The following is a 14252-nucleotide window of genomic DNA, read 5'->3' as shown; positions in this document are numbered from 1 at the left end:
AATTCTTGCAAGACAAGTAACCATCTAATTAATGTAGGCTTGGCATCCTTTCTTGCAATCAAGTGCTTGATGGTTGAATGATCTGTATATGTAATCACTTTTGTATCAATCAAGTATGATATGAACTTTTCAAAGGCAAAAACAATGGCAAGTAATTCCTTCTCAATGGTGGCATAATTTAGTTAAGCGTCACTAAAAGTTTCCTAGAATAGTAGATTGGATTGAAGACCCTATCCTTTCTTTGCCCTAATACAGCTCCCACAATGAAATCATTTGCATCATATATGAGCTTAAAGGGTGAATTCCAATCCGACCAAGAAATTATAAGTGTGATTACTAGCTTTTCCTTTAAGGTTTGAAAGGCAATCTCACAATCATCATCAAAATTGAACTTCTCATATTTCTTTAACAACTTAAAGAGCGGCTTTAAAATTTTGCAGGTCTTTGATAAACTTTTTATAGGAGCCCCAAAAAGCTTCTAATTGATTTCACTAAAGTGGGAGATGGTAATTTCTCGAATAACTTAATCTTTGCCCTATCCATTTTAATGCCTCTTATAAAGATTTTGTGATCAAGTATTATTCCCTCTTAGACCACAAAATGGCATTTTTCCCAATTGAGAACCAAAGTTGTTTATTCACATCTCTTTAGCATCTTAGATAAATTAGCCAAACACAAGTCAAAATTATTACCAAAAATGGAGAAGTCATCCATGAATACCTCTAAGATATCTTTCACCATGTCAGAAAAGATTGCCATTATGCATCTCTAAAAGGTAGCGAGAGCATTGCATAAAAAGAAGCTGATGATTGGATTTTTTGTAAGCATATAGATCATTCAAGTAATAATGGTAACCAAAGGTCAAGATATCATCCCATAAAGATTAGTTAAGAAGTCCTGGATAAGTACCTATTATCTCTACACTCCTTCTATAGTTATTTCAATCAAAAAGAGTATACAAAAGTAAGCTAGCTTGAACAAATATGGAAAACCATAAACAATACATACTACTAATAAAAAAACATACCTACAACATGTGAAGCAAGCTTACTAGAAAAACTAATCAAAGTAGTAGCTAAAGTTCTAGTAATTAAATCTAACATGCTTTGAATGTAATTCTAAACTAAAATACTAAAATTAGAAAGCTCAAATAACAACCAAATAGTAGCTAAAATGAAGTAACCAAAAGTAACTAACTTGTAACCAAAGTAACTACCTCTTAACTTCAAAATGAAATTAGATCTAGAAACTTCCTAAAAATTGATCCAAACAACTTTTAAATTGCATGATTAGTAAGTAAACAAAGATCAAAACACAATTGAAAAGCAATTAAAGAAGAAAAACTACAAAACCAATAAGAAAAATGAAAATCGGAACTTGAAATTCAAAATTGGAAATTAACCTAATGAATAGAAAAACTTAGATTTACACTCCTACAAAGCACATCAACTAAAATTGATTTAAGGTAAGCTAGATTTACAAGATTAGTATAAAATTCAATAAAGAAATTAAAGAAAACACTAAAAAATCAAGCTCAATGAACTTAATCACAATCCAAGTGTAGTGAAGAACAAAATTGAGTAGTTAGCAAAAAATTATCTAAATAGTCTTAAAAAACATGGAATTAAAGGCAAGCAAATGAATTTAAGAAAATAAACACATGAATTGAGGAGTACACAGTGAAAAAAGATTGGACTGATTGCCTAGCTAGGATAGATGAGCCTTCAAGTGTTGTCACACACTTAATCTTCAACTTTGCCACTAGATCACAATCGAACCTTTCCAAATTTTTGTTGAATTTTGTGGAATGAATTTGAACATGAAATTTTCTAGATTTATAGAAACATGAAAGAGTTAATAGAAAAAAAACTTAGATCAGAACTTGTAAGAATTAGTTGCCATTCTTGCTATTTATAGGCTAAGGATGATGTGTTTCAACCAATCAAATTACAAGAAAGAGCTAGCTAAGATGCCACATGTTCTAGAATTTTCCATGTCATCCAAGCTTGCTTCATAAGCTTCCTAGTTTACTTCACTTCACTTCACTTCAAGATCTCTACCTTTGATCCATTGAGCTAAAAAAAGTCAAAAGTATAGCCAATAAGAAGCCTCCAAATTTCCAATCAAGCAATTGCCTATTTGCTTCCTCTTTTAATCCAAGAATCGACACCAATCATCCTTGATCATCACCCATGTGCATCACATGGTTAGGATAGGTTACTTCACTCTCATTTTAGGTGCCAATTGTAACTATCTTCCTTCTTCATATTTCAGCCAAATGAGGAACATTTAGTTGCCAATTTGTCCATGAAAAATTCTCAAAAGTTTTATCTCCAAATGTGACTTCTAAACTATAGTAATGCAAGTGACACCAATCAAGCTCATGCAAATTTACTACAAAGGTGATAAAACACTAATGAGCTAAAAAGGATTCTTTCATAAGAAAAATATGAAGATAATGTTTGAATTAAAGTTCATTTAAGCTTAATTAAGTAAAAGAAATAATGAAGGAAAATGTAAGAAAATCTCTCAAGTATGGTGGATTTTTGCACAAAAATGCATCTAAAGTGACTCTAAAAACTACATTGTTCCTCTTTTTTCCACATTTTTACCTGCACATTGAATATTTAAGTAATTAGGAGTATTTTGGCCAAATTTCACAAGAAACAAGCAAATATTTACTAAAAAATACACTAAAAAGATGTGATAAAATACTAAAATTTTAGTATAATCAAGTGAACAACCTATAAAGGCAAGTGAAGGTCATCTTTTCTTAGTCTTTTAAAGCTATTGCTATTTTATTGTAGTTAAAGTATCCATCAAGCAAGCAATAGAATTCATGGCTAGCTAATCTGTCAAGGATTTAATCTATAAAAGGTAGAGGAAAGTGATAATTTCTTATGGCCTTGTTAAGCTTTCTGTAGTCCATGCATACTCGTCAACTAGTGACTATTCTTGTTGGATGAGTTCATTATTTTCATTGGCCAATACATCATTCCATCTTTCTTTGGCACGCATTGTATTAAACTCACCCAAGAACTATCAAAGATGGGATAGATTATACCCTCATCCAACCATTTTATAATCTCATTCCTTGCAACTTCTTTCATGGCTAGATTGAGGCACATTTATTGTTTGATTGTTGCTTTATAACCTTCTTTTAGTAGGATTTTATGCATGCAAAAATAAGGGCTTATTCTTTTTATGTTAGATATTAACCATACAAATGCCTTCTTTTAGTACCTCTAATAGTTTTTCCTCTTGCTCTTTTGCTTAATGTTGAAGAAATGATAACTAGAGGTGCATCTTAATAGCCCAAGAAGGCATATATTAAATGGGATGGTAACGGTTTGAGTTCTAAGCTTGTAGATTCTTCCATGGATGGCTTAAGGTTTTTCATAAGTGACTTCATTACCTTGTAGCATACTAGTAAGTATTCCCACCTCTCACATGGGTGACTTAGATTTGATCCCCAGCAATGGCACTAAAAGCTTAATCGAACAATTCTACAAGCGCACATGTCGTACAAGTAATAATAGTGACCTTTCAGTCAAGATATTGTTCCACCAATATTAAGTAAAGAAATTCCTAGACTAAGTACCTTTTATCCCTACACCCTTTTAAAATTTCTTCAATAAAAAAATAAGCATGAAAACTAACTACTACGAGAATGAAATTGAATAAAGCATCAACTTGTAAAATAAGTAAAATGAACCATACAGAAATACGAGAGAATTGAACCAAAAAAGATATAAAAGGTAAAAATATAGCAACCTTATCTAAGTGAAAACATGTTTGAAATGAGCATGAAGAAGCAAGAACACAAGAAATTACACTAAGCACAAACAACTACAAGTGACATGCAAGTAACAACGTAAAGAAAAATTTTGGAAACCAAATGAGTTGCTAGAAATTCAAGTTTAAGTCATGTAAAACTAACTAACCATGAACTGAACATTAAAAGAACATTAAAAGATCTACTAGAAAATTTGGATTGGAAAAAAAAAAGTAAAAAGAATTTGCAAGATCTAATAAAAAACAGTAGAAATCAAAATTACTTGAATTTTCTGGAATTTGATTCAAATATGTAAATTGTATTGAACATGAATAAAAGCTACTTGACAAATATGGAAATTCAAATGATGCAAACTAAAATGAACAAGGGCTATTTGGCAAATCTAGAAATTACAGTTTAAGAAAATGAATCAACCAGATTGCAATTTGCATAAATGTTAACACCTATTGGCTTTTGAAAGGAAAAATATAGATCTGGTAAATTCTAGAGAACTTGAACTAAAGATGAGTTAAAGTAAGATTCAACAATGAGTTTTCTATAGGATTTAGCAAAAAATCCACAACAAATTAAAGCAAGAATAGCTTAATGGACTAGCAAACTAAATAGTATACTAAATTGCAAAAAATAGAGTATGTTCAACAATTTGCTTCCAAACAACAAATTGAGTCCAAAGAAAGCAATGTAATCAATCAAAATCTAACAAGCAAATAGGTAAACTAAAAATGTAAAGTAAGAGAAAAGCAAACAGATTGCCTAGAGGAGAGATCATCCCTTCTTCAACTGATTTGCGTGCCTGGAGCTTCACTGCCTCCAAGATCTTACTGCAACATTCAAGATTATATTGGAACAATGTGTTTTGAATGTGAGACTAATTTTATTTACTAGATTAAAGCTTAATGAGTTTCAAAACTATGAAAAAAAATTAGAATAAAAGCAAAATACAATTCGATGAATTTTGATCAAATCATTAATCAAGGTCAGATGCATGAATTAAAAACTAGATCAGAGTTCAACATGAATTCAAATAAATTTGAAGAGGAAATCATAAGAATTTACAAAATTCAAAATGAAAATCATATAGAACATTGAAAAAGGCTTCAGGAAACTTAAAATTGCAATAAAAAATCAATCAAGAACAATTAAAGTAAAGGCTATTTGATTGGAGAGAAAATGAAAATGTAGAAAATAAAGGGCAAAAATTTAAAGGAACAAACTTGTAAATCTTAGCCTAAAGCCCTTCAAATGGATGGCACTTCATTCCTATTTATAGATAAATAGGAGGTGCCTCAAGCCGCAAAATATCCCCCAAAAATATCTAAGTTTGTACATTCTTCTAGAGCCTTTCTTTTTCCTTCCTTCATGGTTAGTTCATTCTTGTTTGGTTCCTTAAATTCCTGTTTCCAAGCTCTCTTCTCTTGAATTTTCCTAATCCAAAAAGCCCACATTGTGGCCAATAGGAGTCCTCCATAATGCTAGCTCAATAGCTCTTAAAGACCTCTTTTGAATACTACAAAATGGCTCCAAAACATGGATTTATAGGATTCCATGGCAAATTAGCACTTTAGCAACTCCATTTTCTTAGACACCCATTTTTACAACTTCTATTTCATTTGACTTACTTAAATTCAAGTCATTAATTGAACAAATTTTAAATTAAAATCACTAGAAAAATTATGAAAAAATGCAAATAAAAAATTAGCTTCAACTACTCTAATGCACTTAATACCTTTTAAGTATGTATGAAGATGCTAAAAAGGTAAAAATGCACTAATGAGCTAAAGAAGACAATTACAAATGAAAATTATGAGAATTAAGACTTGAAACAAGGTTCCATGAAGTTCATTTGAGCTTAAGAAAGCATAGAAGAAAGGATCAAGAAAAGTCCTTTAAAAGGTAATATAGCTTAATCACACTAGTTATGGCCTTTGCTAGATTTTACCACCATAAATCCTCCAAAATATGTTCAAAATCTCCAAAATTCCTCATTTTCTTTATTTTCACCTACACATAAGACAAATGTGTATTTAGGAGTATTTTTTCCACAATTCACAAGGAACAAGCTAAAATGTAAAGTAAATTACACTAAAAATGAGTAAAAAAATGCTTAAATTTTAGTGTAATCAAAAGCCCAAACTTAAGCTTTTGCTTGTCCTCAAGCAAAACAAGATTGAGCAAGAATCATCATATACTTTGAAAGCCTTATTTAGCATGAATGCTGCATGGATTGATCAATGGATATAACTAAAGTAAAATCATGAAAATGTGATAATATACAAGAATCAACTTAGTCTAAGTTCATTCCCAATTATGGTTCCCAAAAGCAAGTAATACCCCTCACAAATCATTGCATGGAATCTAGTAATGTTATGCAAAACATGAAGATTCAAGAACAAAGATCAATAAAGTGTGCTTAAGTTCCATAAGTTTGCTTATCACATCTCTCTCCACTAATGTAGGTAAACACATGATCAAAGATCATTTAGGACTTTAATAAACTTGCTTAAGTTTCATTTTCCCATTCTTTTTCAAACTCCAACCTTCCTTCATAATAATGCATAGCTTATTGCTATTTGTCGTATAACCTACAAGTGCACAAATCAAGTAATAAGAGGAAGTATTCTAGTATCGTCTCTTCAAGGATTATAGAATATAATGTTGGGTTGCTCACAATTAGCGAAAGTGAAAGCCTAAGATACTATATCTAAACAAATGAAAATTTAGGGGTTGCAAAGAAAAGTAAAGATTAAAAGTGATGTGTAGGTAGAGATCTTAACTTCGCCAATTGTCACTTAGGAAGTAAAAAAAGATTTCCAAAGACTAGATCTTAAAAAATAAGAATTTAAAGCCTAGAAATTAAAGAAACATTAGAAGGCCAAATACTTGTAGTGAACTTGGAATAAAGGTTGCATGAAAAGAACTTCAAGAACATAAAAGAAAGCGGTAGCCAAATCTTACAACAAGTAAAAGAAAGCTTGAATCAATCTTGAAAGAAAAAGAATGCTTTTTCTAAAAACAAAGATTGTAAAAACAAGATTTGCAACTTGAAAACAAGAAAAGAATTGATTTTGAAAATAATAATTCCTGAATTAAAATAAAAAATTTAAAGAACAAAAGCTTTGTTATTGGAAAATTTGTCACCTAAGCCAATAACTCAACTAAATACCTAAAAGAAATAAGAACTAAGAACTAAAAGAAAAAAGAGAAGTGAAAAGTGGGATGATGGAATAGGGTGAATGGCCTCCCTATTTATAATGAAGGGTTTGGCCAAGGGGTTGGATTTACAAGAGTTGTTTTCAAATTCAAACTTTAAGTGATAAGCTTGATCTTCATCTTCTAAGGTGTCATAACTTAATAGAACTTCTTCAAGCTTAAGCATGCTTGGTCAAATGGGGTCTTGATTATACAATCTTGGCCTTTGATTGAATCTTGATCTAATCTTGATAATATCCTATCTTGGATTCAGCTAAGACTTGGAAATTCAAGAGTAAGTTGATTTTTATCAATTCTTAAAATTCAAATGGATAAAATCCTATTCCAAGTTAAAATCTTCAAAGCTAGGCAACAAATCTCTTGGTGAGCTTCAAATTCTTTTTGGTCAAATGTACCTACTCTTTATTGTGGAAAATTACATAAAAGTTCTCCTGGATGGAGTCTTGGTTGAATAGCATAAAGCTTTGGAGAGTCCAAGATTTTACAAATTAAGCTTCCCTTTGCATGGCCAAATGGATAGAATCTTTATAACCACAATTTCTTCATGGCTAAGCAAAAAAGTCATGCTTGGATCAAACTGCTTTTTGGTAGAACATGATGGAGTCCAAGTGAGCTTGGATTAGCATGCAACCTTCTTGGAATAAAGGTGGCCAAATGCATCCTGGGAGAGTCCTTATGTAAATCAAACTCTATGAATGTGGATTAAGGTGGTTCAGTTTTGTGCTTCCAAGGTTAGGCCAAAATTTGCTCTTAGTATGCTTGCATGTAGGTCTTGCATGAAATCCATGAGCTTGAAAGCCTAAAATCATGAAAACAATGTAAAAAACACTAAAAATCATCCAAAATTTAAAATTTAGCACCATTTTTAGCTTGTAAAAGCACTATATATTTTGGTGCTATCACACCCTCACACTTAAATTTTTGCTTTTTCTCAAGCAAAACCTCAAATCAACAAAATTAAATATCAATAATCATAGTTACAAAGTCAAAAAGTACATAAACTTCCTATCATGCACTACATAATACAAAGCTAAACATAAAGTGACAAGAAATTCATTAAAAAACAAGCTCCAAATATCTTATGCCTATTACATATATACGTTTACTTAATCTTTAATTCATGCATATAATTTGAGTAAAAGGAATGCAAAATACTTCATCACATTTCAATTCAAAGATAGAAAAGTCTTCATATGTTCACTTTCCCCTTCCCTATCCACTAATGTTAGACTTACATGTTTAACTCAAAATCAAAAGGTTTTTTAGGCTTGAAATGTAAGGCTTAGGTCAAGGTAGGAAAAAGGGAATTTTAGGCTCAAAAACCCTAAGCTTACTTTCTTTGAATTTCTTAGAATTTGAACATGTGGGAGCCCTTTTGACTTGTGAAGCATCATTTTATTTATTTATTTATTTATTTATTCTCTTATTCATAGCATTTTTTTTAAACAATACTAGCCCTTTTTGGCTTTTGTTAGGCTTTGCCTGTCATGTTTGCCATTTTTTTTCTTCCATTTCATTCGTTGCACCTTCTTACCTCCTAAAATCATAAACATGTCCATACACAAGTAAGCATGATGGATTAGGTAAAACAAAAGAAAGGATAATAATAATCAAACAAAAGGCTTAATTAGGTTGTAATGTGGCTAAAATAAACAAAGAAAAGGATTAATATAAAAGCCTCAAAATATGGGTACTAGGGATGCATCATAAGAAGGTGGCTTGAAAAAGGCTTAAACAGTCTAAAAGACTACCTAGATCATCTCTTAAGTCAAATACAATTTGAGATTTTGCCTTAAAGATTGAGTAGGTAAATTCTAGGCACTTATTCATATCCTCACATTTCATGCAAATTCACATCTTACAAACTTTCACAAAAATCATAGTATTTCATATAAAAAGAATAGAAATATATGCAAAAAAATCATATCCGAAGAAAAGCATGTTTAAGAATTCCTTTTAAGTTCCACTACATCTATAATTAAACTTCATATCATACTTTAGTCATTTTTGGAAAATATATGCAACTCCAATAAAGTGAGCATCATAATGATATTTAGTATGTCAATTTGGTTTGAAAGAAAAAAATGGGATCATAATTTTCAAAAACATTTAAGTTTTAAAAGTATCTTTTCTCCCCCGCACTTAAATGGAGCAATATATCAAAACATAAGATAAGGGAAAAGAAAGAGATACTCACCAAGTTTCTTTCAATGCTGAATTTTGTTTGCATAAGGCATCATCTTTACTTCACTTCATCCCTTAAAACAAACATAAAAATAAACTTGTCTTAATAAAAATAAAAAAAATATAAACCATTAAGGTAAAACTTAGGTTACCTCCCAAGCAACACCAAATTTAGTCTAGCATGACCATCCCTAAATCTAAGAAAATTTTTCTTACCCCTGTGGAAGGAGTTTACTTTTTTGCCTCCTTCTTTATGGAATAACATAAACAGACTTGGTATTGGGAGATGTACTAACTCCCCTAATAGGGATAACATACACAAAATTTGAGTTTCTTAAAAGGATGACATGTTGTTAACTGATTTAGAGGGTTAGGAGGTTTATTTATTAGGTTAGATTCAATAAGGTTTTCTTTCACCTTGACTGTATTAACATCTTTTTCATCTCTAAGCACACCATGCCCTCTAGATACAAACTGCAACTTCTAGTTTTTAAATCTAAGTGTAAGGCTAGCATTATAAACATCTATTAAGGCCTTAGTAATAACTAGGAAAAGTCTTCCTAATAGTAATAGAGCCTCATCATCCTCCATGTCTAAGATAGCAAAATCCACCAAGAAAGCATATTTACTCACTTTACTAGTACATTTTTCAACATCCCTTATGGTAACTTAGTAGATTGATTAGCAAATTTAATGTTGAATTAGGCAGGCTTCCATTCTCTACACCCTAGCTGTATAAAAATATTCAAAGGCATTAGATTTATACTAGAATTAAGATAATAGAGAGCATAAAAAAAATTTTAAATGTCCAATTTTGCAAGGAATAGTAAAACTTCTTAAATCTTTTTACTTTCTGGGCAAGAGTTGTTGAAGTTTAGGGTTGCAATCTTCTAAGAATGTGGCTTCTTTCATTTCTTTGAACAACTCTTTTTGAATAGGCCTTAGGGAATGTGGTGCTATGTTGAAACACTGCCTATACATTTTGGCATTCATTTTTGGCCTTGGTTGCACTTCTTCTTAAACTTTTTCCTCTTTTTTTTATGGATTTTCCTCTTGTGGGTCTTCTTTTTGAATTACCCCTTCTTGGACTATCTTTTCAAGCTTAGGCTAAATGCTTTCTAGCAGTGCTCTCCCCACTTGCAGTAGTATTTATCCTTATTCAACAAACTCATTAGTGTATTTTTCAAGATCTTCTTTATAATCCATCTCATTATTCTCTTCCTCAGGGTCTTCCTTATAGGTTTCAATATCTTCAAGGGCCTCTAATGCCATAGGGTCAAAACCTTTTAGAATTTCTCTACCAAATCTCAAGAGTTCCTCATCTTCTAATATATCTTCCTTTCCTATGAAATCTACTTCTAGTGGTCTTATAAAACTGGGGAGGTTTATTACTATAGGTTCATCATCCTCTTCATTAGAATCATCCATCCTAAAATCTCACAAAGAATAAATTGCATTACATCTCTCCTTACCTTATCTTTTAGGGTTGGATTCAGTACTGCTAGGCAAGATACCTACAGGGCGATTGGCTTTGGCTTGGGCAAGTTGACCTATTTGGTTTTTTAAGTTCTTGTTGATGTAGCTTGGCTTTGAATATTGGCATTATTGGCTTGCATCAGTTGGGTCAACATTTCTTCAAAGTTGGGTTTTTTTTTCTTAGCATGGGTTATAGATTAGATGATTGGGGTGTTAGTTATTGTTTTGGTTTTTAGTGGGTTGGTGGTTTGATTGGTTTTAAGAAAAGCTTGGTCAAGTTTGCCATATAAGGTTGTAGGTATTACTATAAGGATTGTTGTTTGGCTTGGCTTGTTAGATGTATTGGATTGATTCTACTCTAAATTGGAATCTTTTAGTGGAATGGGGTCTTTCACAAATATCACAGGAGACAAAAGGACTTTGTATAGCATTCACTTGGTTGGCTTGGGGTTAGTTTTTTAAGGCTTCAGTCTATTTAGTGAAAATAGCTAATTGGGAATTGATAGAAGTAATAGCATCAACCTCAAATAAACCAACAAACTTTTTACTATCCTTTCTTTCCATGCCTTAATGGTAATTGTTACCAGCCATCTCTTTAATAAGTTTGTTTGCTTTCTCAAGAGTCTTGCTCATAATTGCCCTTCCAATAGCTAAATCTAAGGTGGTTCTCATGGGTGGTGAGAGGGCATTGTAAAATATCTGGAATTAAAGCCACTAGGGTAATCCATGGTGTGGGCACTTTCTTAACAGCTCATTGAATTGCTCCTATCCATGATATAATGTTTCACCATCTACTTATAGAAAGGTGGCGATCTCATTCCTTAGTTTTGCTATCTTGTTTGGTGGGAAAAACTTTGCTAAAAACTTTTGGACCAAATCATCCTATGTGGTGATGGAACCAAGTGGTAAGGATGACAACCAACTTTTCATCTTGTCCTTGAGAGAAAAAAGAAATAATCTTAGCCTAATTATGTCATCAAAAACACTTTTATAGTGAAAAGTGTCACACAATTCAAGAAAGTTACAAAGGTGAAGATTTGGATCATCACTTGGTAACCCTCCAAACTGTACCAAAGTTTGGACTATTTGTATAATGGAAGGTTTTATCTCAAAGTTATTAGCTTGAACAATTACCCTTCTAATGGATAGTTGAAAACCATCTGCATTGGGAACTACATAGTCTCTTAAGGTTCTTTATCCTTCATTGTTTATATTAGCCATAGGTGTTGGTACAAGTGGGGTTGATTGCTCTTTTCTTCTTCTCCTAAATGTTCTTTCAATTTCTTGATCAATAGGAGCTAAGTCAACCCTTTTAGGTCTGTGCATGCAAACAAGAAAAGATTAAAGAAAAGCTAAAGAAAAGTAAATAAATAAAAGAAACGGTTTAGACTATAAGAAATTAAGAATTGTTTATTGATATTAAGAACACCACTATAATCCCTAGTAATGGCACAAAAAACTTGATTACTGCTTTTCGTGTAGCCTATAAGTGCATAAATCATGTAATAAAAGGAAGTATTCCAGTGTTGTCTCATCAAGGAATATGGAATATAATATTGGGTTGTTCACAATTACCAAAAGTGAAAGCCTAAGATCTTATATCTAAACAAATGAAAATTTAAGGTTTGGTTGCAAAGAAAAGTAAAGGTTAAAAATGATTTGTAGGTAGAGATCTTGACTTCATCAACTGTCACTTGGGAAGTAAAAGAAGATTGCCAAAGATTAGATCTAAGAAAATAACAATTTAAAGCTTGGAAATTAATGAAACTTGAGAAGGCTGAATGCTTGTAGTAAACTTTGAATAAAAATTGCATGAAAAGAACTTACCGAACATAAAAAAAAGTGGTAGCTGAATCTTGCAACAATTAAAAGAAAGCTTGAATAAATCTTGAAAGAAAAAGAATACTTTTTGTCAAAATAAAGATTCTAAAAACAAGATTTGCAACTTGAAAATAAGAAAAGAAAAGATCTTGAACATAATACTTCTTGAATTAAAAAAAAAAAAGAATTTAAAGAACCAAAGCTTTGTTATTGGCACATATGTCACCTAAGCCAATAACTCAACTAAAAAACTAAAAGAAATAAAAACTAAGAACTAATAAAGAGAAGAAAAGTGATGAGTGGGATGATGGAAAGGGGTGAATGGCTTCCCTATTTTCAAATTCAAACTTTAAGTGATAAGCTTGATCTTTATCATCTAAGGTGTCATAGCCGAATAGGACTTCTTCAAGCTTAAGCATGCTTGGCTGAATGGGATCTTGATGATACAATCTTAGCCTTTGATTGAAGCTTGATCAAATCTTGATATTTTCCTTTCTTGGATTCGGCTAAGGCTTGAAAATTAAATAGTAAGTTGATTTTTATCCTATTCTTAAAATTCAAATGGGTAAAATCCTACTCCAAGTAAAAATCCTTAAGGCTAAGCAACAAGTCTCATGGTGAGCTTCAAATTCTTCTTGGCCGAATGTACCAAGCCTTTATTGGGGAATATTGCATGAATGTTCTCTTAAATGGAGTCTTAGCCAAATAGGATAAAGCTTAGAAAATTTAGGATTTTGCAAATTAAGCTCTCCTTTGTAGGGCTGAATGGATAAAGTCCTTATATAGCCACAATTTCTTCATAGCTAAGCAAAGGAGTCATGCTTGGATCAAACTTCTCTTTGCTCGAACATGATGGAGTCCAAGTGAGCTTGGATTCGTACACATCCCCTCTTGGAATAGAGATGGCTAAATGCATCATGGGAGAGTCCTTGTGCAAGTGAAACTCTATGAATATGGATCAAGGTGGTTTGCTATGTGCTTCCTAGAATAGTCCAAAATTTGCTCCTTATATGCTTGCATGAAAATGATATCCATGAGCTTGAAATCGTAAAATCATGAAGACAACATAAAAAGTAGTAAAAATCATCCAAAATTTAAATTTTAGTACCACTTTTAACTTGTAAAAATACTATATATTTAGGTTCTATCAATAGCTCCCAAAAGGTGCATAAATGTCCTCATGTACATAAGGTAAGGGACAAAAAAGATAGGAAATATAAAAACAAAGTCTTGGGCTTGTAATGTGGTTTCGAAACAAAGAAAAGGCATTATAAGCTCAAATGGGATAACTATGGAAGAATTATATTAAGGTTGACTTGAAAGGCTCAAATGATCCAAATATGGCTTACATAATTTCTCTAATCATGTGTTCTCTAGGATTTTGCCTTGAGAGTTATCAAAACAAATTCTAGAACATGAAACACTACTATAAAGACCAATGAAAAAAATATCTCATGCTCCAATAATCATGCACAAGATAAAAAATGCAATTCAATGATCAAAATATCAACTCAAAAATGAAAACACATACTTAAGAAGTCACTAAACCTAAGTACTATCTCATATTTGACACAATATTCAATCTTTTCCCAAAGATATATTCATTCTCAATCTCTAGCTATCATTGACTTCATGAATAACTAATCAAAGAAATCATACAAATGATTCAAGGTACCATAAGTTAAGCTCAATTTCAAGGCATTACTAAAGGAAAATTCAAAAAAATTTTCAAAAATTTTGAACAATTTTCCCATACCCCCAAACT

At 31.6% G+C, this 14252-nt stretch overlaps 1 non-coding gene across 1 annotated transcript; it reads left to right on the top strand.

Annotated features, from left to right (window-relative positions):
* Positions 1–11387: 11387 nt before the first annotated feature.
* Positions 11388–11494, top strand: LOC149514667 (small nucleolar RNA R71). The gene has a single exon (XR_016328391.1). It is a non-coding gene; the product is annotated as a small nucleolar RNA R71 (small nucleolar RNA).
* Positions 11495–14252: the final 2758 nt, after the last annotated feature.

Source organism: Durio zibethinus, chromosome 15, assembly GCF_047325235.1.
Source record: "Durio zibethinus cultivar Kanyao isolate XHJ-2024 chromosome 15, ASM4732523v1, whole genome shotgun sequence".
Lineage (NCBI taxonomy): Eukaryota > Viridiplantae > Streptophyta > Magnoliopsida > Malvales > Malvaceae > Durio > Durio zibethinus.
Note: the sequence above shows the minus strand (reverse complement) of the source record. Positions and strands in the feature narration are given on the sequence as shown.